Source organism: Lutra lutra, chromosome 14 (genome assembly GCF_902655055.1).
Source record: "Lutra lutra chromosome 14, mLutLut1.2, whole genome shotgun sequence".
In the NCBI taxonomy this organism is placed as follows: Eukaryota; Metazoa; Chordata; class Mammalia; order Carnivora; family Mustelidae; genus Lutra; species Lutra lutra.
In genome coordinates, this window is record NC_062291.1 from 47,569,007 (window position 1) to 47,590,213 (window position 21,207).

The 21,207-nt window shown below is 40.0% G+C and overlaps 1 protein-coding gene across 5 annotated transcripts in view; it reads left to right on the top strand.

Annotated features, from left to right (window-relative positions):
• Positions 1-6,054: 6,054 nt before the first annotated feature.
• MAPK8 (mitogen-activated protein kinase 8) overlaps positions 6,055-21,207 on the top strand; it is a 108,360-nt gene continuing 93,207 nt past the window's right edge. Inside the window, exons 1-3 of one of the 5 annotated variants that reach the window (XM_047701940.1) lie at positions 6,056-6,212; positions 7,591-7,713; positions 8,869-8,966. The gene's annotated coding sequence lies outside the window, so the exon portion shown is untranslated. Of the gene's footprint in view, positions 6,213-7,590; positions 7,714-8,868; positions 8,967-21,207 lie in introns of all 5 variants that reach the window. The other 4 variants (XM_047701941.1, XM_047701939.1, XM_047701938.1 and 1 more) reach the window with 4 other exon arrangements.

The following is a 21,207-nucleotide window of genomic DNA, read 5'->3' on the forward strand; positions in this document are numbered from 1 at the left end:
ATCCCACCACTTGGTGACCATGGGAATTTGGATGAATTACTTTACCTCTCTGTTAAAATAGAACGATTGTGAGAATTAAATGAGCACAGACACAGATACAAGTTAATCATCATCATTTACTGAAATCAATCCTGTGGCAGGCACACTTCACAGCCTGCAAAAGAGAATGATAAATGAGGTCTGTGTATAAACGACTTAGTACTGGGGAGGCCTGCAACACTGCCACTCTGTGCCCCTATAGTCTATTATCTGTAGAAAAAAAAATATTTTTAAATAAAACAGTTCTTTTAGAAATCTAGGAATTCTTTATATTCTCTTGGGTCATGAGCTCAATGTCAATATGATTTTTTTCCCATGGACTGAAGCGTTCATCCAAATGTTGGAAGGTGTTCATAAAGTAAGAAGGACTGGTATGCATTGTTTGGGATGTTTTTCTTTGCTCTTGTCAAGTTCCTGAAAAGAAAGGCTTTCAAAGAACAATGACAGAATAGTCCTATGTCCAACAACGCAGACTCAGCAAACTGCAAGTGACCAGTGACCACGACACCTGCTGGCCACCCCTGGAACCACAACCAATCTCCTAGATCAGGAAAAGCCAGGGTTCTTTGTCAGGATGACCTTGAGGATCCCTGGGTGAGCAGCACTGCCTAATCAAGGCAACCATTCCTTCAAAATTAAAGAAGAAACAACACATTCCTTGGGAGGCAGCAGTGGCAGGGACTAGAGCCAGCTCTGAGTTTTCAAACTCCAGACACTGCAGGTGAGGACCTTGACGACATTAGGCAAATGACCTAGCCTCTCTAAACTGATTTCCTTATCTGAACAAAAGTCTTGATACTACTTCTCATAGAGTCATATAGGGATGATATGAAATTCTGGACTTCAATTCACCTCCAACGGGAACTTTGGCCTTGTGCCAGATCATCTTCTCCAGGCACGAGGTCAAGATCCAGGGGCACAGTGTGAGTGGTTCCAAGACAATTAGGATATGCATCATTGGTACCAACACACCCAAACTGGGACAAAAACCCTTCTCAGAGGCTGTATACTTCCATAGGCCTGCTAACTTTATTCCAATGTTCTCTTTCTGATCCGTGCTGCTAAGATCCAAAAGGATTCCAAGCCTGGAAGAAGGGAGAGCAGTACATCCTAGACAGGTATGGAAAACTGACCACCTCCAGCTGCTGAAGCCTAGTTCAGTCCATCAGCAGGAAGACGGAAGTGACTAGCTCAGCCACTCATCCAAACTATCTCTCACTCCACTTTCCTGGGATACCTTTCTCATGCTTTTTCCATCTCTTGACTCTGTAACAAGCCTGGAGAAGAGAGAGTTTAGCTATCCCAAAGCTGAATACTTAGCATGAAAGTCCTCTATCCAGAACTATGACTTTAGCAGCTGGACTGTGGGTAGCTTCTGTCCTTGTGTTCAGGCTGAAGAGTTCCTATTTATGAAGATGCCCAAGGGAGGGTCTTTGGAGTCCCATGGGAAGATGTCTCCCCCTGGAGTCTCAGCATGGCTCTCATGCAACTCCCCTCTCCTGTCCTGGGTCGCGGGCACCACTGCTGGCTTCTATTACTGCCACTGCTGATAAATGCAATCATTCAAACCTGGGTACATTTGAAAGTCTGGGAAATGTTATTAATCATTACACAGACGCAAAAGATATAATGTGGGCCCATCCTAGACAAGCTGGGACATCTGGTCAAACTACCTGCCAAACACAAAAGGCTCACAGTTTCTCTATCACTTAGTTTGAGAGATCTGTACTTCTGCTTCAGACCAAGCATTCACAGTTATAAACATGCCTAGGGGCTGCTCCACATTGAAAACTTAAACTGCGTAGCTCATCCAAGTCCTATCTACCTCCCTCTTGCACTCCCTTATATGCATTGACAACCATTCTCAGTCCTAAAGAACAGAAGCCTCTTGTTCCTTATGTGAATTTGGCCCCAATCCATGTGTCCTCTACAGACCTCACTGATCCCCCTGCTCAGCCTGGGTTCCAGGGTCCTTATTTGGACCTCCTTGCCCTTCCTCTTTCCATTCAACAAGCCCAGGACCACCACCGCCCCCCACCAGCTGCCGGATACACCTCTTTAAGGGCTGTCTCTGTTTCTCCACCCAGGGTGACAAGGATTCTAGAGAAATGTCTACAGTTACGTCATTTTGAATCCCTGGCTTTTGATCCCTATTGAGTACTATTCAAAACTCCTTGACTTCATGGTTTACTCAGCACTCTCAAGAATCTTCTCTCTGATCTATAAGCTGTAGGACCTGTTGGAGTAGGAGGAAATCTAGTGTGTTGGCTAGGTTTTGGGGGGGATTTCTTTTCTGTGTGTCTGTGTAGTTTTGTTTTGTTTTGTTTTGTTTTTATGATCACGATCTCTGCCCCTGAGACCGGCTCTTTGTATTGGTTTTCTCTTTGGCTTGCCTCTTTCGGTCCTGTCTGATCTCCCTCCTGGGGCTGTTGACCTCTGAAACAGTGGGAAAATTCTGCCTTCTGAAATCCCAACCTGCTGTGAGGGCAGACTGAACCAAGTACTTGAATCTGATGTCCTTTTGTGTGATTCTGTCTTCTCCAAGTACATGGGTATGTGCCCTCACAAGATAATCCAAACAGCATGGTCCCCGTCTCTACACAGACATTCCTTCACGTGGTAGACCTTGCTTGATTGCTTGGTGGAAGACAGAACCACATGCCAAGGTCATATCTTTGAGAAGAAGGTATTAGTGACATCCCATTTTTCCTGCTGATTCTGAGGAAAGTCCTGCTCTCTGCGTGGCATAGGCTGACAGTTACCAACCACACCTTGACTCTACAATGAAATAGAATACTGTGGGTGGTGTTGGGGTCTGGGTTTGAGACCTTATCCAGTCATCATGACTTGGCATCCCCAGAAATAAATTTCTCCACTATTTACCTTGGACTGCTCATCCCTCAAGCATCAGTCAGAGCACAGACTGCCTCAGATTCAGGAGAAATGCTTGCTTTCTCCTTTACGTAGCTGGTGTTCATTTCAAACCTCATACCTTAAAGGGTTATGGCCCCGGCCCCTGCCTTTTCTCCAGAATAGAATCTCCCCTCTCCTCTGCCTTCTTAGTCCCACAACAAGCTCAGAGCTGGCCAGCCTGATACAGCTATGTTAACCCACAGCTGAGAGTTAATCTTGCTGGTTTTGACACAAGGAGCCCTGGAACCTACCCTCAGATACAAAATGGCAAAATTCCACCAGCTTAGAAGAAATTCTAGGCTAAGTAATTGTAAATAAAGAAGAGCATCTTTGTCCAGAGGTCTTGTGGAAAGGCTTCTTCCTAAATATATGCTTATTTAAAATAACAAGGATTTTATTATTTATAGGACTTCAACAATATATTCTTTTCCTCTCATTCATTTCCCTTTCTCTCTTTCTCCAGGGAATAAGTACTCAGTATCTTCAATATCTGGATGTGGATGGAAAGAGGAAAATATAGCAGAGGCACATCTAAGTTGTGGGAGATGGGTGGCAGAACATTCGAAAAAAGAGCCAATAATAAAAGTAAAGATTAAGAGAAAAATTGAAACACAAGCTAATGGAGAGGGCAGGTTGTCCTGAGATTTTTAAAAAATATTCTTACTTATTTATTTGACAGAGAAAGAGTACAAGCAGGGGGAGCAACAGGCAAAGGGAGAAACAGGCTCCCCTCTGAGCCCTGGACCCAGCATCCTGGGACCATGACCTGAGCTGAAACAGAGGCCCAACTGACTGAGCCACCCAACTGCCCCTGCTCTGAGATCTTAAAGAACAGAAAATATGTTAAATTAAAGCATTCGGTCTCAATCTTGGCTGCATATCAAAATTATCGAGAAGTGAGTTGGGGGAAATCAGAGGGGGAGACTACCTGCTCTCACAGTCTTTCCATTCAAACTTCATTTTCTGCTCGGACAGCCATCTCAGTGAACCAGTATCTACCTTCGGCCGCAAGCCAGAAACCTATGAGTTTTTTTTTGTTGACTCCCTTTCCTTCATTACACACCTAACTCATCACCAAAATATGTGCTTTGGATCTCCTAAATGGTCCTCAGATCCTTCCCCTAACTTGTTTCCGTTACCATCACCCTAGACCAAGCTTCTATCATCTAATATCTAGACTACTGCTATATCTACCTGGCCTCCTTGCAATAACAGATCTTTTTAAGATGCCATTCTGCCCATGCCACCCCTTTTGCTGAACCATGTCAGGGTTTCCCATTGAACTTAGGATAAAGACATGGGTAGTATGATTGCAATATATCAGTTGTCTTCCCTACTTCATCTCATAGCTCCTTCTTGTTCTTCCAGCAGTGCTGACCTTTCCTCAATTTCTCCAACTCACTCTGCTCCTTCTCATCACAGGACCCTTGCACACCAAGTTACCTCCATCTGAAACATTTTCTGCCTGGTTAAATCTATTCTTAGCTTAAGAGGCAGTTCCTCCAGGAAGGCTTTCTTAGCCTTACTAACTTTATCAGTAAGTTTCATAATATTTTGTTTCCATATCAGTTTGCATTATAATGCAGTAATCATTTTGCATTTATTTACCATTATTAATTCCACATAATGTTGATTACATCTGTAAGCTCCATTGTATTACTAGGGCTAGCACAGTGCCTGGCACAGAGTGAGCATGAAATAGATATTTATTGGAGAAATAAAGGAAGGAAGGAAATAAAGAAGCTTGAGAGGGAGAAAGGAAATGGGGAGAGAATGTATAAATGATTGCTCATATATATATTTCATTTCAGAATCACTGGGAACAGGCCAGCCCAACAGGACATGGGGAGATAGTGTACCTGAATTTACTCATTTATTCCACAAATATTTATGTATTCATTATTAAAGTATTGTACTTTTTTCTGATTATGAACATAATTGTTTCATTTAGAAACCATGGGGAAAAAATTCCCAGATATAGAAGAGAACCAATTCGCCTTTCATTCCAGAGTCCAATGATGAAGTACTGTTAAAATAATCTGGCAAATTTCTTTTCTTTTTTTTTTCCATGTATACATAATATGTAGGTAGGGTCATTATATACAGACCTGCTTCTTTCTCTTAATGATATACTGTCAGCATTTTCCTGTATTGTTAAGAATTCCTTGGGGCACCTGGGTGGCTCAGTGGGTTAAGCCTCTGCCTTCCGCTCAGGTCATGATCTCAGGGACCTGGGATGGAGACCCGCATTGGGCTCTCTGCTCAGCAGGGAGCCTGCTACCCACCCCCACCCCCACCCCCGCCTGCCTCTCTGCCTACTTGTGATCTCTGTCAAATAAATAAATAAAATCTTAAAAAAAAAATTCCTTGAACACATGACATTTAAATTGCTAAGACATATTCTATTGCATGGATGCATGTAATTTAGACACCCATTGTTGGATATTTAAGGGCTCGCCAATTTGTCACTTCTATAATAAATACATGCTTTGTGGGGCTCAGAGATAAATAAGGTAATACATTCAATCTGGCACGAGGTGGATTTTGGGAAAAGAGGAGACGGCTTTTTCCAGGTGGCTGAAAAGAAAAATTACTTGCTGTAGGTTGCTGGGCTCTGGACAGGTGTCCTCAGAATGTAATGTGTTGTCGGTCAAGGTAAGGAGCATTTTGTCTCTCTGCTGTGTGCTCAGACCTGGGTGTCTGCTCCCCAGGAGGGGATGGGGAGGGTCTGGCCTAAGTGCACCTCACTTTCAAACCCTGAGGCGAGGAGCCCCTGAGGCTTTGGCTCCCACTAGTGGAATGCCCCGGGGCAAAAGCTTGGAGTTCTGGCCACACGCCGCCACGTGCCTGGAGCAGGGCCCCGCCCCGCCCCGCCCGGCTCCCTGACACGCCCCTCACACTTGGCTATCAGAAACTCTCCCAGCAGCTCCGCCTCCAGGCGACCTCCGCCAGTCCTCCCTGCCCCTAGAGTAGCCCCGCCCCCGGACTGCGGGCCCCGCCCCCGCAATCCGGGCCCCGGGGCTGCCCCGCCCCGCGGACCATTTCCGAGGCGCGGGGGCGGGGCCCTGCGCGATGACGTGGGCGGGCGGGCGTGCGTGGTGACGGCCCGCGTCCCTGTTACTCAGCGGAGCGGCGGAGGCCGGACGACGGGGCCAGGAGCGGGGAACCGCGAGCAGCCCTGGGGTAACGGCCGTGGCGACCGCCCGGACGGCGCCAGTCCCGCCGGCGGGCTTTCCTGTCGCCGTTCTCTGCGTTGTGGGGTGAGTGCGGCGGGCGTCGCAGGGCCGGGGCGGCCGGCGGCCCCGCCGTGTTTATGTTATTGTGCCGCCGCCACCACCGCCGCCGCCGCCGCCTTCTCCTCAGCCGTGACCCCCTCCCGGGAGTGGGGGCGGGAGCGCGCGGCGGCGGGGGGCGCGCGGCGGCGGGGGCGGCGCGGGAACAATAGCTGCCTGGGAGGCGGGGGCCGGTCAGGGGACGTGGGGCTGCGGGACCCTGGTGCTCCCCGTCCGTCAGCCCCCGGCCCGCCGCCCATCTCCACCCGTCTGTCCCCGCGCGCCCTTCTCACGGGGGTCTCGCATCCTCGTCCAGAGGGGAAAATGGAGCGGAGGGTGGGTGGCAAGTTCTGAAACACTTCGGGGAAGGTCCGGACGGAGGCGCCTGAGCGGCCCGCCGCGCCCTGGCTGCCTCTCCCGGCAATGGGGAGTCGAGAGCGCTCCTCCGGTCGCCGGGTCCCGACGCCGACCGGCGCCCACGGGGTCTGTGTTTTGTTTCTCGGTGGTTTCTTTGTGCTAAGGTTCTGGGCGAATGCAGGCAGCGGCGCCGAAAAGGGCTGTGGTGGCCTTCAGCTCTGTGCTGCGAGGGGGAGCCTGGGCCCTCGACTTGGCGCGGAAGGTGTCCATCAAGCTGGGAGCGAGCTTTAGTGGTCATCGGGCTTTTCTCTTGAGGGTCACTCGGTGGTGACCTTTTGACTTTTTCACCCCACCCTCTCCTCTCTTTGTCTTGCACTTGTGTTCCCAATCCTTAGATGGTAGAACCAAGTCCATTTTAGAGTATTGTGATGAACGCGTTTCATTGTAATTTCTGAGAGCTCGCCGTCAGATGTTTACTGTGAACTTAATAACATGTTGACTGCGTGGTATCAATGTTCAGTGGTTACTATTTTTACCTCTGAAATTCAGTAGTCTTTTCAATAGAATTCTGGTCTGTCAGTCCATTGTGTTTGGAGATAAGCATCCAGCCACTGTCTTTGGCAATTAGAACATCTGTTTATTTCATTCATTCTTTCAGCAACTGTTCAGTACTGTATTTAGATGGAGAGTTTGAAGGTAAAGAGAAGTATCTTTTAATGGAAGAGGCTGCTTTGACGAAACTATAATAGATGTCCCTTTAAATGAGACAATTATGTAAGTGGTGTGTGTTAAAAAAGGTATAGTTGTACTCTGGGTCATTTTACTGTTGTGTTTTCGTTTTAGTACAATCTGGAACTTAGAGTGTATTGGGAAGTTAATAAGGAGATTGGTCTAAATGTACCACGGCTTTCTTTATTTACAAATTTAACTTTTACGTTTTAATAGCCTTACAGTCTTACAGTCATTGGTAATGTTTATCTTAGATTACCCTGCTGTGGGTTAAACCTAGGTGGTCCTATGCTGTCCGGGAGCATGTTTAGTGCCGTGCCTGACAAAAGCAAGCGATCAGAGTGGGACTTCCTTGAGGACAGGCCTGTCTTGCATCTGCCTCCCACACCTAGCCTGAAATAGAGTAAGTGTTCAAAAAGAGTCAGATTGATGAAAAGCTCTTTACAATTAATAGTGTTTAAAATCCAGGCTTTGCAGTTCTCTGTAAAGCCTCTTGCAGACTGTCACTTGCAGATGTCTAAATGATTGGTTCATATGTATTATGTGGGACCACAGTAGGGGCTCTTGAGTATTTTATTTATTTATTTATTTTTAAAGATTTTATTTATTTGAGAGAGAGAGCTTATAGGTGGGGGGCAGGGAGGAGCAGAGGAGAGGGAGAAGCAGGCTTCTCCTGCTCCTTGCACTGAACAGGGAGCCTGACAGATCTATGATCATGACCTGAGCAGAAGGCAGACACTTAACTGACTGAGCCACCCAGGCACCCCTGAATATTTTCTTACCTTTTTTCCCCCGTCACTTCTAATTTGTTATCTTACAACAAAACCTTGTCTAAAAGTCTGTGTATCATACACAGGTGTAATGTTATTACAATAGGGGTCCAAAATGACTGAGTTTGTGTTTTTGCGAATATTGCTTGAAAAATTTCTGATGACATTTATAAGTGGAAAAGCTGGACTATAGGAAATAAGCTACATAAAAAGTTTTATTAGAGATAAATTTAATTTCTAATTGCATTTTTAGAAATGTTTAATTTAAAATTCTACCTTGGTGAAGCATTTGGGCCTAACTTAATTTAATATTCTACTATTGGTGAAGCATATGTGCCTAAAAACGCAAATAATACTTATTTATTCAAGTTCTATCTTTTTTCCACTCATTACTTAATAAATTTTAGCATTTGTTTTGGATATGAAAGAATTTGAGGTGAGCTCATTATTGCCTGATGTAGAATACAAGTAAAAAGGAAATGATACTTTATTAAGATAAGGAATGAAAATCTTGAGAGACCAAACTTTTAGTACTTCACCTAGTTACAGGATGTCAAATTTCAGGAAGGGTTACTAATACAAATCCTTTGACAGTAGCTCACTGTCAGGCTACATGTTAAACCAGTTTTTTGTTTTGTGTTGTTTTTTAATTTCTTTTGGTTTAAAAAAAATAACAGCTTTATTGAGATATAATTCACATATCATAAAATTTACTCTTTTAGAGTGTGCATCAGTGGTTTTTAATATATTCACAAAGTTCTACATTGATCATTACTATCTAATTCTAGAACATTTTCATCACCCAAGAGAAACTCTACCCATGAGCAGTTATTCCCCTTTCCACTCTAAATTATGTTTAAAGGAAGAGATAGCACTGATTCTTTCGGTGAGTATATTCCATTAATAAGTTTGAAATGGGCTTTTTGTCCTGGCAGAGTGGGAAACTATATCCCTGTACTCCTTTAGGTCCTCAGAGAAAGGCCACTTGGAGAGGAAATTAATTTAATAATAAATTCTACCCAAATTAATGAGGTTAGAATCTTAACTCAATGCCTAATGTTATGGAAATGACCTTGTGAAGATACTCAGTGCTCAGTGAAGCAACTTGAAATAATTTAAGTGACCAGTCAGTCACAAACTATCCTAGAGACAGTCGAGGAAGTTATTGAATAAAAGTCTGATTCAAGTTAGTCTGCTTTGTCTGTGAATTGAGTTTGGACATACTCGAATCATCTAGATAGTTCAGCCACAGTGTGGCACATGTAGAAGTATGAAATAATATCTGACATTAAGATGCCAGCTCTATAGAGGTCTCTGGTCAAATCAGTGGTATGGAGAATAAGTCGTTTGGATTCATGTAGTGCAAGGAAGTCATTGTAGCCACATAGTTCTAGATATGAATCATTTGCTTATTTCAGAGCTGTGATGCTTATTGTCTTAGTCATGAGCTCTTTACATGAACATTTAGAAAATTAGTTTTCTTACTCTAATGCAGATTAACTTGAACTTTGATTTCAGAAATGAGTTCTGAGTCAACAGACTTTATTACCTAAAACGAGACAGGAGTACTGAAAGAAGAGCTGTCCTATCAGGGCAATAGGTGAAACTAGACCTGTCCAGTAATCAGACCTAGGTTCACTTTTCAGTTCTGTCTTCTAGACTTTGTCATCAACAAGTTCCTGAGCCATAGAAAAGTTGCTTAACCTTTTTGAATTTAGAACTGTAAGCGGAGGCTGTTGGAACTATTTTTTATAGAAACGTTGTTCTTGGGATAGGTTTTTCTTCAGAAAACATACTGGGACAAAGAATTTTGGGGTGATAATCAGAATCCTGTGTCAAGAACAGCAATGAAACTTAGACTTTTGTAATTTTCAGAAGCAGAAAAAATTAAGTATTTTGTGTAATCCATTCTTATAAGAAATGAAAATTTCACTGTAAGCTTGAGTTTTTTGAATGATAGATTTTATTCATTCCACAGCACCATGCTTTACTAATGAGACTCTACTCTCAGAGAGTTGGTGGAAGATGTGAAAATGAAGAGTTGCCTTAAGAAGCTTCTGATCAAGGATTGGAATAAAGGCATATCTAAATAGTGAATTTATATTCTCTTAAAAGATTTATGAGAGGGCTTCCCCCAAACAAACAAAAGCCTGCCCCCAAATATCTGGGCAGGCTAAATTTCATTGAAGTCCGTTTTTTAAATTACATGTGAATATGTATGTGTATAAGGTCTTTTAGAACACATATTAGCTGCCATTCTTCTTCAGAGTACACATACAGTACACATATATGTCTGTCTCCTGTTACCCTTTGGAAATATGTCAGTTTTGGTTAAAATCTGCCAGTCCTTTAGGAAGTTAAGGAGCCCAAACGTAATAGTGGTTGTTACCATAAGCTTTAAGGTCAGCTCTGAGTTCAAATTCATGATCCAAATCTAACTAACTATATGGCCGGGTTGGTTAGTTCAGGTTATATACTATCTTTGGGCCTGTTTTATTATTTGTCAAGTGAGAATAATAATAGCACATAATCTCATAGGGCTGTAAGGTTTAAGTAAGGCATTGCATGTAAAGTGCTTGGCACTAATACAGTATGTGGACCCCTAGATGTAAGTATTCAGGAAATTTTAGCTGTATTATCACTTATTATTTTTAACTTGGAACAAATGGAAGATGCCAGGTAAATTAAAAACAAATTTCATGTATACTGAGTTCTCCAGAAAATGCCAGTTGTTTCCCTCTGCATCTTTGGGGGTTTATTTAAAATTGGATTGTCTCATCTAATCTGAATTGACTGGAATGATTTAACATTTGAACCAGTAATCCTCTCTGCTTTAAATTTAATTTAAAAGCAAATATTGAAAGAAAATTATTTGCCACATTCTCTGATACAAAGTTATTTTGCTGTGTTTACCGTTCCTACTGCAGAGAATTGTCTAAGCTTTCCTAGTTTGATTTTGACAGATTTCTAAAAGAATGGTAATCTAGGAGCTGGGAGTAGCTGTATCCTGTTTCTGTATTTGAAGAGAATGGAATGCTTTTCCATCTTTAGTCTTACTGGAATTTGTGACTTTGTGAAGATTGCAAACTTGTCAGAGACTGGGTAACCACAACAGTTCATTAAGCATTTTCTAGAGGCCTCTAGAAAAATGAGGGAAGTTATTTATAAGTAGTATCCGGAAATAAAGTTTTTCCTGTGTTTTTCTGAGTTTTCTGTGTAGTGTTTCTGTGGTTACATTGGTACATCACTCTTTGAGGACAGGAACTAAGAAATGACACTGGCTTTACATAGGTGGTGTTCATTAAGTGATGTGGGGGCAACAGGAGGTAGAAATTAGTCTCTACTTTTCATGAGTATAACCTGATGGGAAATAAGGACAAATGTAAGTGCATTTATGTCCTGATGCAAGAAACCAGATATTGATAGGCATTTCATCGGGAATTTCTTTAATCTTGAAACCTGAGTGCTGGATGTTGGAGCATTTGGGGACTTCAAAACCCTACATCTGTCACATTACCTTTTAAAATGTACTCACTAGATAAGCCACAAAAAGGAAGATGTCTTCTTTCCTAATTTCTGGTTAAAGTTGAGAGTGTGGTACAGATAAGTCAAAATCTGTAGGCTAAAAAAAGATAAACCTTTTATCCTCAAATCCATTTTGGAACACAATAAAGTATTAAAGGAAGTATATGAAAAGCAGATAGAAAAGATGCTACTCAAATACTCATCAGAGTTCTCAAACTCCTGTATTGAAGCTTTGATGACTTACAGCTAGATTTATGGTAGGAGCATTTCTTAAGTTTTTCTAATATTGAGAAGTATGGGCTTCAGTGCTTCCTGTTGCTGAGGGTCCCAGGCCCCCCCAGCATATTTTTGGGGTGACTAGAAAAAAACATTTTTGGGGTCACTAGAAAAGAAAAACCTTTGGTTGGCATGAAGCTTCAAAACATTAGCTAAAAGCTTTACAAGGTATGGATACTCACCCTTCCCTGACTTGGTCCTTAGAGGATGACTCTCTGACTCTCAGCTGCCATATGGGTCAACCAAAAATGAAATAAAGGAAAGCCATCACAGATTTCTCTGTGACTCAAGAAAGGGTTACTTTCTGGTCAAACAAAAACCAAAGCATGTAGCTGAGAATTGAAAAGTTTTAGTAATTTTATTTACATCTTAGGTAATGTATTTACTTGATTCAGAATTTCAAAGATTTTAAAAGATTTACAGTATAGTCTCCTTCCCATTCTGCACAGCCACACAGTTCCTCCACATGGAAACACTGTTAAGTTTCCTGTGAATCCCTTCAAAGATAGTTTATGTATGTGTAAGTAAATAGAGATATGTAATACCTTGTCCAAAAACCCTTGATCCAGTTGTATTTCAGAATTAAGTTTTGTTTGGGGGGGTGCTGTGGAAAGGTAATATAGTGCATTTACTGCATTATTCAAAATCACTATTTGGAGGGGAATGTTGTAGCATCTTGTAATTAAATACATTAGTATTTCTGCAACAAAAGCATAAATAGTACAATAAAGATAAAAATTATAAAGCCTTATGGAAATTATTGTCAGATTTTGACACCAAATAGGTTTGTACTAAACTTATAAGGAAATATTTTTTCTGAACTTAAAGATTTTAGAATGGCCAGTGATGGATTGTATGTCTTGTATGTGTAATGTATGTTCTCTGCCTTCACATTTTTCATTTAAGTTGTTGCATACTATGCACAGTATCCTTTAGCTTTTATTTTTAACTTAACAGTATAGCTTAGGATGGTTTCCTGTTAGTCATATCAGGACATAAATATCATGCTTATTCTTTTTTTTTTTTTTTTTTTTTTTTAAACACACTTCACTAAGACTATTTGTCTTAGTCAGCTTGGGCTGCTATAGCAAAATACCATAGACTGGGTGGTTTAAGCAATAAACATTCCAGTTTTGGAGGCTGGGAAGTGCAAGATCAAGGTGCTCAGAGATTTGGTTCCTGTGAGGACTCTTCCTGGCTTGACATGTCCCCTCACTGTGTCCTCACATGGAGAGAGGGAGTATTTGCTCTCTCTTCTTCTTTTTATGACACTAATCCCATCATGGAGTTCCATCTTCATGAGTTCCTATAGTACTAATTACCTCCAGAATTCCCAAAGGGGACACACAAGTTCGGTCCATAACACCATTATTCAAGTATAGTATTGATTTAAGTACCCCCTTTTTGATGTACATTTAGATGGTTTTCAGCCTTTTGCTATGAAAAGATATGGTACAGTGGATTCCTTATATATACATTTTTTTAACACTTGTATAGAAACGTGTAGTATACATAGCCAGAAGTGGAATTCCTAGAATGTATATGCTTTCTAAGTTTGATAGATATTGCCAAAATAACATTTGAAGAAACTGTTCCAACTTACATTCCATCAGCCCTGCTATTATGAGTAACATTAAACATCTTTTGTCTTTTAAGGGCTATTTATATTTTCTTCATTTTGAACTGTCCATATTCTTGCCTATTTTTATGTCACTTTTGTTACTTCTCAGATTTGTAGAATTTATTTTTATATTAGGAAAAATAGCTGTATGCTATTTTTTGGAAGTATTTTTCCTAATTTGTTCTTTACTTTTTAGTTTGTTTATGGTGGTTTTATCACGCTGAATTTTTTTCCCCAGCAGTTAAAGTGCTTACCAGTGTTTACTGACTTCTAAATTGTATGTCATTGTTTGAAAGTCTTTCCCTGACTCAGCATTATCCAGCAATTATCAAATGTTATCCTACTAGTACTCTTATAGTTTTTTTGTTCATCTCTCTCTGCCTTTTGGTATTTTTAATTTTTTTACCTATTTGGAGTTTATTCTGGGGTAAGCTATTATGTATAGGTTCAACCTTATTTTTGTCACCACATGACCATCCAGTTGTCCCAACATCATTTATTAAATAATCCATTTTTGTCTTACAGATTTGAAATGCTACCTTAACAATTTACTGGATTGCTAAGTGTATTTGGGACCATTTCTGGTCCACTGATCTGTCTGCCTACTTGGGAATCAAACCGTCATGTTTTTATATTGTGTTTTCTCTTAGGACTAATTACGTCTCATTTCTTTTCCAGAATTTCTTCTGGCTTTCATCTTGTTTATTTTTCATTTTTACTTTTTTAAGAATTTATTTGAGAGAGAGAGAGTGTGCGCACGTTCCATCAAGCATAAGCAGGGAGGAGGGGCAGAGGGACAGGGAGAGAGAAGCAGACACCCTGCTAAGCAGGGAGCCAAATATGGGACTTGATCACAGGACCCCAAGATCTTAAATTGAGTTGAAGGCTGATGCTTAACCAACAGAGCCACCCAGGTGCTCTGCATCTTGTTTATTTTATATGAAATTTTACAGTCAATACATTTAGTCTGGTTTCCATTTCTGTTGGGATAACTTATTTATTTTATGGAGGTAAAGTTTGCATATAGTAAGATGCACAGCCTAATGAATTTTGCCTGTATATTACTTATGCAGTACCCAGATCAAAATATAGACCATTACCATCACCCAGAAAATTTACTCATGCCCTTTTCAAGTTAATATGTCCTTCTTTCCACTGCCTTTCCCACCTTGATTAACTTCTATCACAAAGATTTAGTTTGTGTTTAGGATTTTTTTTTTTTTTTGTATTCATTGGCAGTTTTATGGTGTTCTTTTTATCCAAGAATATGGGAAAACTTAATCTTTTCATTTTTTTCAAGTCCCTTTTTGAATTCCTAATAGCATTTTTAGGTTTTGCGCTATTCTTTCTTTCTTTTGCTCTTAGAAATGGCATCTTTTTTTTTCCATTTCAGCTACCTGGTTATATATAAGAAAGCTGGTTTTTTTGCTTATTGACTAGTTATATTAAATAATTTCCTTTTTAGAAATTCTGTTACTATTTGTAATAATTCTGTAGTTGAGTTTTTCTTTTTTTTTCTTTTTTTTTTTTTTTAAAGATTTTATTTATCTGAGAGAGACAGATCGTGACAGAGAGCACAGGCAGAGTGGGAAGGGAGAAACAGGTTCCCTGCTGAGCAGGTAGCCAGAGATGGGGCTATGTCCCAGGACGCTGGGATCATGACCTGAGCCAGAGGCACTCAACTGACTGAGCCACCCAGGCACCCCCAATTTTTTATTTTCAAGTATAAATCATACATCCTTTTTTCACTTCCTCCAATTTTTTATCTCCCCTCTCCCAACTTTTATACTCCTAGTTTTTTCTTTTATTGCATTGGTAGCAATGATTTTTAAAACATAGTTTTCCTCCACAATGTATAAAATAAGGATCAAAATACCTGTACTTGCTGTATATTTAAAGGATATGAATAGTAATTGAAATTGAGGGATTATGAGAGTAATTAAAGCAATGTGAAATTTTTCAACATTAATATAAGAAAACTTGAATTGTGGTTTTTAAAATGTCAAAAAGACAAGGTAGTGATTATATGACAGTGAATGCAGAGTTGGTAATTAACTTTTTTGTCTGTTATTTGATAATACAAATAGATTGTTTTCTATGTGCGTGGCACCCAGAGGCAATTTCCAGTAGTGTAACTTAGTCTGCTGGAAATTGCCTCTGGGTGCTTGCACATAGAAAACAATCTATTATCTAGATTCTTCTAGGTAATAGATTATATAACTTCTATATAGCTTGACCCTTTAGAAGTGAGCAGCGAATGAGTGTGGACAGGAAGGATTTAGGCTTAGAAAAATGATACTGGCAAAAATCTGCAAGTCTAGAAAGCATGAAGGTAGGGGAGGGAGTTGAGGGAGTGACTTTGATTTGACTGTTGGGTTTGGGGTAGCTATGTTGTGGGTGAAGATACTTGGCTGAAATTCAGTAGGGATCTAATTGTTTAATGGATATTTCATAGTTTATTTTGTATCTTGCCTCTTTTCCCCCAATTCGGAGGTGGTTTACTCTTCCAGGACACACACACTGTTGAATAAGCTAGAAATAAAAAATCAAAACCAAGGGAAAAGAAGAATCCAGAATATTCTAATAATGTCATAGCTGATAGGTATTTAGTACGTACCATTTATCATGCACTATTTTGGGACTTTACTTGTGTTAAAGTGTTTAAACATAACATAGCACCTCTATGAGATAGTCTTGGTTTACTGTTATTCCTATATTATGGATGAGGAAGCAGGCAGAGAGAGATTACTGGGTAATTGTGATGTTGATGAATTTTATTAAAATGAAGAGAAAGAAAGCAAATTGAAGTCACTTAAAAGACACTGAGTGAAGATTTTTTTTTGAGTAAATGAGAAATGAACAAATGCAGGTAAGGTGTATGTAGACAACTTTTTAAAGATTAGCCATGAAGTGAAACAGAGATGGTAGATAAAGGAAAATGTAGGGCTTAGCGATGAAAAGGAGAATACTCAGGGAAGGGGGAAATGTGTGTTCTCATGGAGTAGTGCTCCCATCACCACAGCCTACTTTTAGAACATAGTTGTCACTCTAAAAATTCCATACCTATTAGCAGTCACTCTTCCCATTCCTGTGCAAACCCCCACTTTTCCCCAGCGCCAAGCAACCACTTATCTTCTACTTTTTGTCTCTGTAGATTTATTTTAGGCATTGTATGTAAATATAATCATGTAGCATATGGTCTTGTGGCTGGTTTATTTTACTTAGCATAATGTTTTCACGGTTCATCTTGTAGCACGTATCAGTACTTCATTCCTTTTTATGGCCTAGTAATAGTCTATTCTACAGGGGCACCACATTTTATTTATCCAATCTTTAGTTGGTGGACATTTAGCTGGCTGTAAGTCATGCTGTCATAGGCTTTATGTACAAGTTTCTGTGTCACAGGTTTTCGGTTCCTTTGGATATATAACCACATTGGATTGGAATTGCTGGTCGTATGGATAATTCCATATTTAACATTTTGAGAAACTGCCACACTGGCTTTTCAAAGTGGCTGCACCATTTTACATTACCACCAGCAATGTACAAAGGTTTCAGTTTCTCTGCGTCTTGTCAATGCCTGTGACTGTCTTTTGATATAGCCTTCCTAATGGATGGGAAGTGCTCTTTCATTGTGTTTTTGATTTGCACTTCTCTGATGGCTAATGATGTTGATCATCTTTACATATGCTTATTGGTCATTTGTCTATCTTGGGAGAAATGTTTATTTAGATTCTATGCCTGTTTTTAAGTTGGGTTACCTTTTTATTATTAAGCTGGGTTTTTTAGGTAGTGTAGATAGAATTCCTTCATCAGACATGTGATTTGCAGATATTTTCTCCTGTTTTCAGTTTCTTCATAGTATTGTTTCAAGCACAAAAGATTTAGTTTTAATGAAATCCAGTTTCTGTTTCTTTTGTTGTTGCTTGTGCTTTTGGTGTTTTATGTATGAAACTATCACCCAGTTCAAGGTTATGAAGATAACTCTTGTGTTTTCTTCTAAAAGTTTTATAGTTTGAGCTCTTACATTTAGTCCTGTGATCTATTTTGAGTAAAATTTTTTGTGTATGGTGTGCAGAAGGGATCTGACTCCATTCTTTGGCATATGGACTGCAATTGCCCTAGCACTATTTGTTGCAAATACTGTGCTTACTTATCGAACTATCTTATCATCCTTGTTTAAAAAAATTTTTTTTTCCCTGGACTATCAGTTCTATTCTATTAATCTATAATATGCCAGTCATTATATCAGCCCCCTGGTCTTGATTATTTTAGCTAAGAATGTTTTTTTTTGAAATTTGTGTTTCAATTAAGTTGAGTGTGCTTATATACAGATACACCCGGAGGTTGTCTATAATGGGTTATGATGTAAAATGCTTGGAAATCTCCGATTTGAGCTGTGTTGGTTCTCTATAACAGTTCATGCTCTTATGGCAAATGGATGGACTATATTCCCTCTCAAGGACTGGACCAATAAGGCAGGTTAAAGGGCCTTTTTGTGTAGAATTCCTTTTACTGAATGACATATTTTTCTTTAGTAGATACTTTTTGGGGGAGGGGGTGTGGACCTGAATAAGGAAGGTTTAGAACAGCTGTGGGAATTTTTAATCAGCGATGAATCTAAGGAATAAGAAATGAGGTATGGTTTGAAATTTCAAAGTTAGCAGACTTTTGTCCTGGGCCAGTTTTTCATGACTCTCTTGTTATTTTTTGTCTTTTTAAAGTTTTTGCTTATTTGAGAGAGAGAAAGAGAGTGAGAAGGAGCCAGGCGGTGCGGGGCCGGGGGGCCAGGGGACTGGGGGGGGTGGGCGGCAGGTGCGGAGGGGGAGGGGAAGCACGCTCCCTGCTGAGCAGGGTGCCCAACTCCGGGCTGGATCCCAGGCCCCTGAGATCATGACCTGAACCAAAGGCAGACCTTTAACCAACTGAGCCACCCAGGTACCTTCTCAGTTTAAAAAAAAAAAAAATCTTTTGAAAATGTTAAGCATGTCTGTATAGGGTAACTTTATTATTTTGATCCTTTGTAGATATTTTCCTGTAGGCTTTTGTATTATTCAATTTTTCATCATGCTGTCTTCATCTTTTCTACCTTGATGTTTTTTATTAAGGCATTACACATGCAAAAACCTAGAGATAGTTTGAGGTTTAGGGATGATGTTACCTCCTTCCATGAAAGACTTGTGTTTGCTTGCAGTAGGAGGCTATCTAGTGGAACTAGATAGGATAGTGAACTATCCTGTATCATCTTAATCCAGTCAGATACTAAAATGTTTCAAAGATGGGCTCCACACTTTGCAAAGGCTGGCCTATTTTGTTTTGTTTGCTTTTAGGATATGATTCTTTGGGGTCCTAACATAAAACCACGGGTGTTATAAGTCTCCCCCAACCCCCGTTTCCCTACTCCCATACTGCCTTGGGCCCTTACCTCCCATATTTAACTCCTCTAGCCTTGTAGATCTGTGAAGCTTTCTCAGTTACCTTATGGAACTGACAGATGTAACCTAGGAAAAATGGCCCCAGATGCTTGGCCCACCTCTGAGAATTTCCTTACTGTCTCAAATATTAGCCTCCTTACCTTTTTCACTGCATTGTTAGCATTCTGATACCTTCAAAGAGGTGTGGGGGTTTTTGTTTGTTTTTCTGATTTTACCTGGGGGAAGGAGGTATCCAGTTTTTCTTGTTCTCAGTAGGAGATTGGTCTCAATTACCTGGTTCACCAATGTAATTTGTTTGAAGTAATTTGATGAAGGTCTATATCTTAAGATTTCCAGTATATATAGTTTTAGTTTTTCTCTAGGTGAGATTTTGGGTACTAGTGTTAGTATATATGTATTATGTATTATGTAGCCATATTATATATATTATAGCAATTATTAGAAAAGGGAAAAACAGGATTAGAAAAGGGAGGAAGCAAATGGCAGACAGAATGATATTTTTGCAAAGTTTGGGAGAGATAAAGCTAAGGTAACATTTTCATGTCTATTAGGACTATCAGAGGACAGTTATGTGTAAAAGGAGCTGACATTTATCAGCATGAGATTGTTATAGTTATGTGGCTGTAGAATCTCAGCTGTAGTGGAACAGGCACAGGGAAGTATTTATTCCGTTATCTTAAGTAAAATTTTTAAATTTGTTCCACAAATTTAATTTTAATTTGTTCTAAGTCATTAAGGAGGGTTTGACTTTGGGGCCAATGGTTATGCTTTGTAGCAGTATGTATCTACAGCACAAGCCTCTATTAAGGGATTAAGAAGAACTTACTTCTGTGAAATCCGTTATTAATATAAGAAATAGGAAATCATATAGCTTTTAATTTTAGTTAACTTATGCTCTTCTTGAGTTCATTTATATTCTTGAGCCTCCAACTCATTTCCTGTATTACTGAAATTTCTAAGTCATAAAATTTTCTGTTACTCTTCAACTATTGTAATTGAACAATGAAAATGATACCTCTTTTGTAGTTACCTTTCTTCTGAGAAAATGAGAGACATTGGAGGTGTCCTGTCTGAGGTGATTTTATCAGCAGTGTTTGGTTGATATTTTAAACTTTCGGAAGGTGGGAAATGTTTCTTAAACTGATTCCCTCCATGCTCCACCTTCCTAATGTTTATGTAGTGTATGTGTTATAGGATGCTAGTTTAAAATGTGTCTATAGAATCTGCTATTACTATATTTTGGTGCTTTACAGTTCATTCGGGCGGCCTTCCCCCCCCATTCCCCCTCACCACCCCCAAACTACTTTAAGAATATTCAGGGGTGCCTAGGTGTCTCAGTTGGTTAAGCGTCTGTATTTGGCTCAGGTCCATGATCTCAGGGTCCTAGATCAAACCCTCTGTTGGGCTCCCTACTCACTGGGGAGTCTGCTTGTCCTTCTGCCCCTCCCTTGTTGATGCATGTGCTCCATTTCTCTCTCTCCCTCTCAAATAAATAAAATCTTTAAAAAAATGTTCAAACATGCAAATTTAAAGAATTGTACAATGAGCACCCCAGACTACCATTTGGATATGGTTATTAACATTTTGTAGTATTTGTTTACATTTCTCTCAATAGAGACTTCTTGTGTATGCGCTTGACCCCTAAATGCTGCAGTGCATCTCCAAAAATTAAACACATTTTACTACAGATGTCATTCTTTTAAAAAGAAGCTGTAAGTTTTAGTCTATATTCGGGTTTCTTTGGTTGTCCATTTGGTTTTCTCAAACTAGGGTTCAATCAGAGTTCATGCATAATATTTGTTATTGCTTTAGACACTTAATATGCCTCCCCATCTGTGGAATATATGTTCTAGGACCCCCAGTGGATGCCTGAAATGCAGGTACCAGACCCTGTTTTTTTTTCAATATATGTATGTTTATAATAGAGTTTAATTTCTAAATTAAGCAGAATAAGAGATTAATAAGGGTATAAGATGATCAAATTATATAAAAACTATGTGAATGTGGTCTATAAATATCTTATTGTACTGTACTTCTACCTTTTTTGTGATGATGTGAGGTAATAAAATGCTTAAGTGATGAGACAAAGTGAGATGAATGACATAGGTATTGTGAATAGCATTAGGCTAGTATTGACATGCTGATGGTAAATCAGAAGGAGCTTCATCTGCTTTGTGGAAAGATAAGGGGAGATTGCTGTACTACAAGTCTCCCTACCTCCACTCCCCTTCCCCCCACCACCAATATTGCCTTCTTTTTTTTTTTTTTTT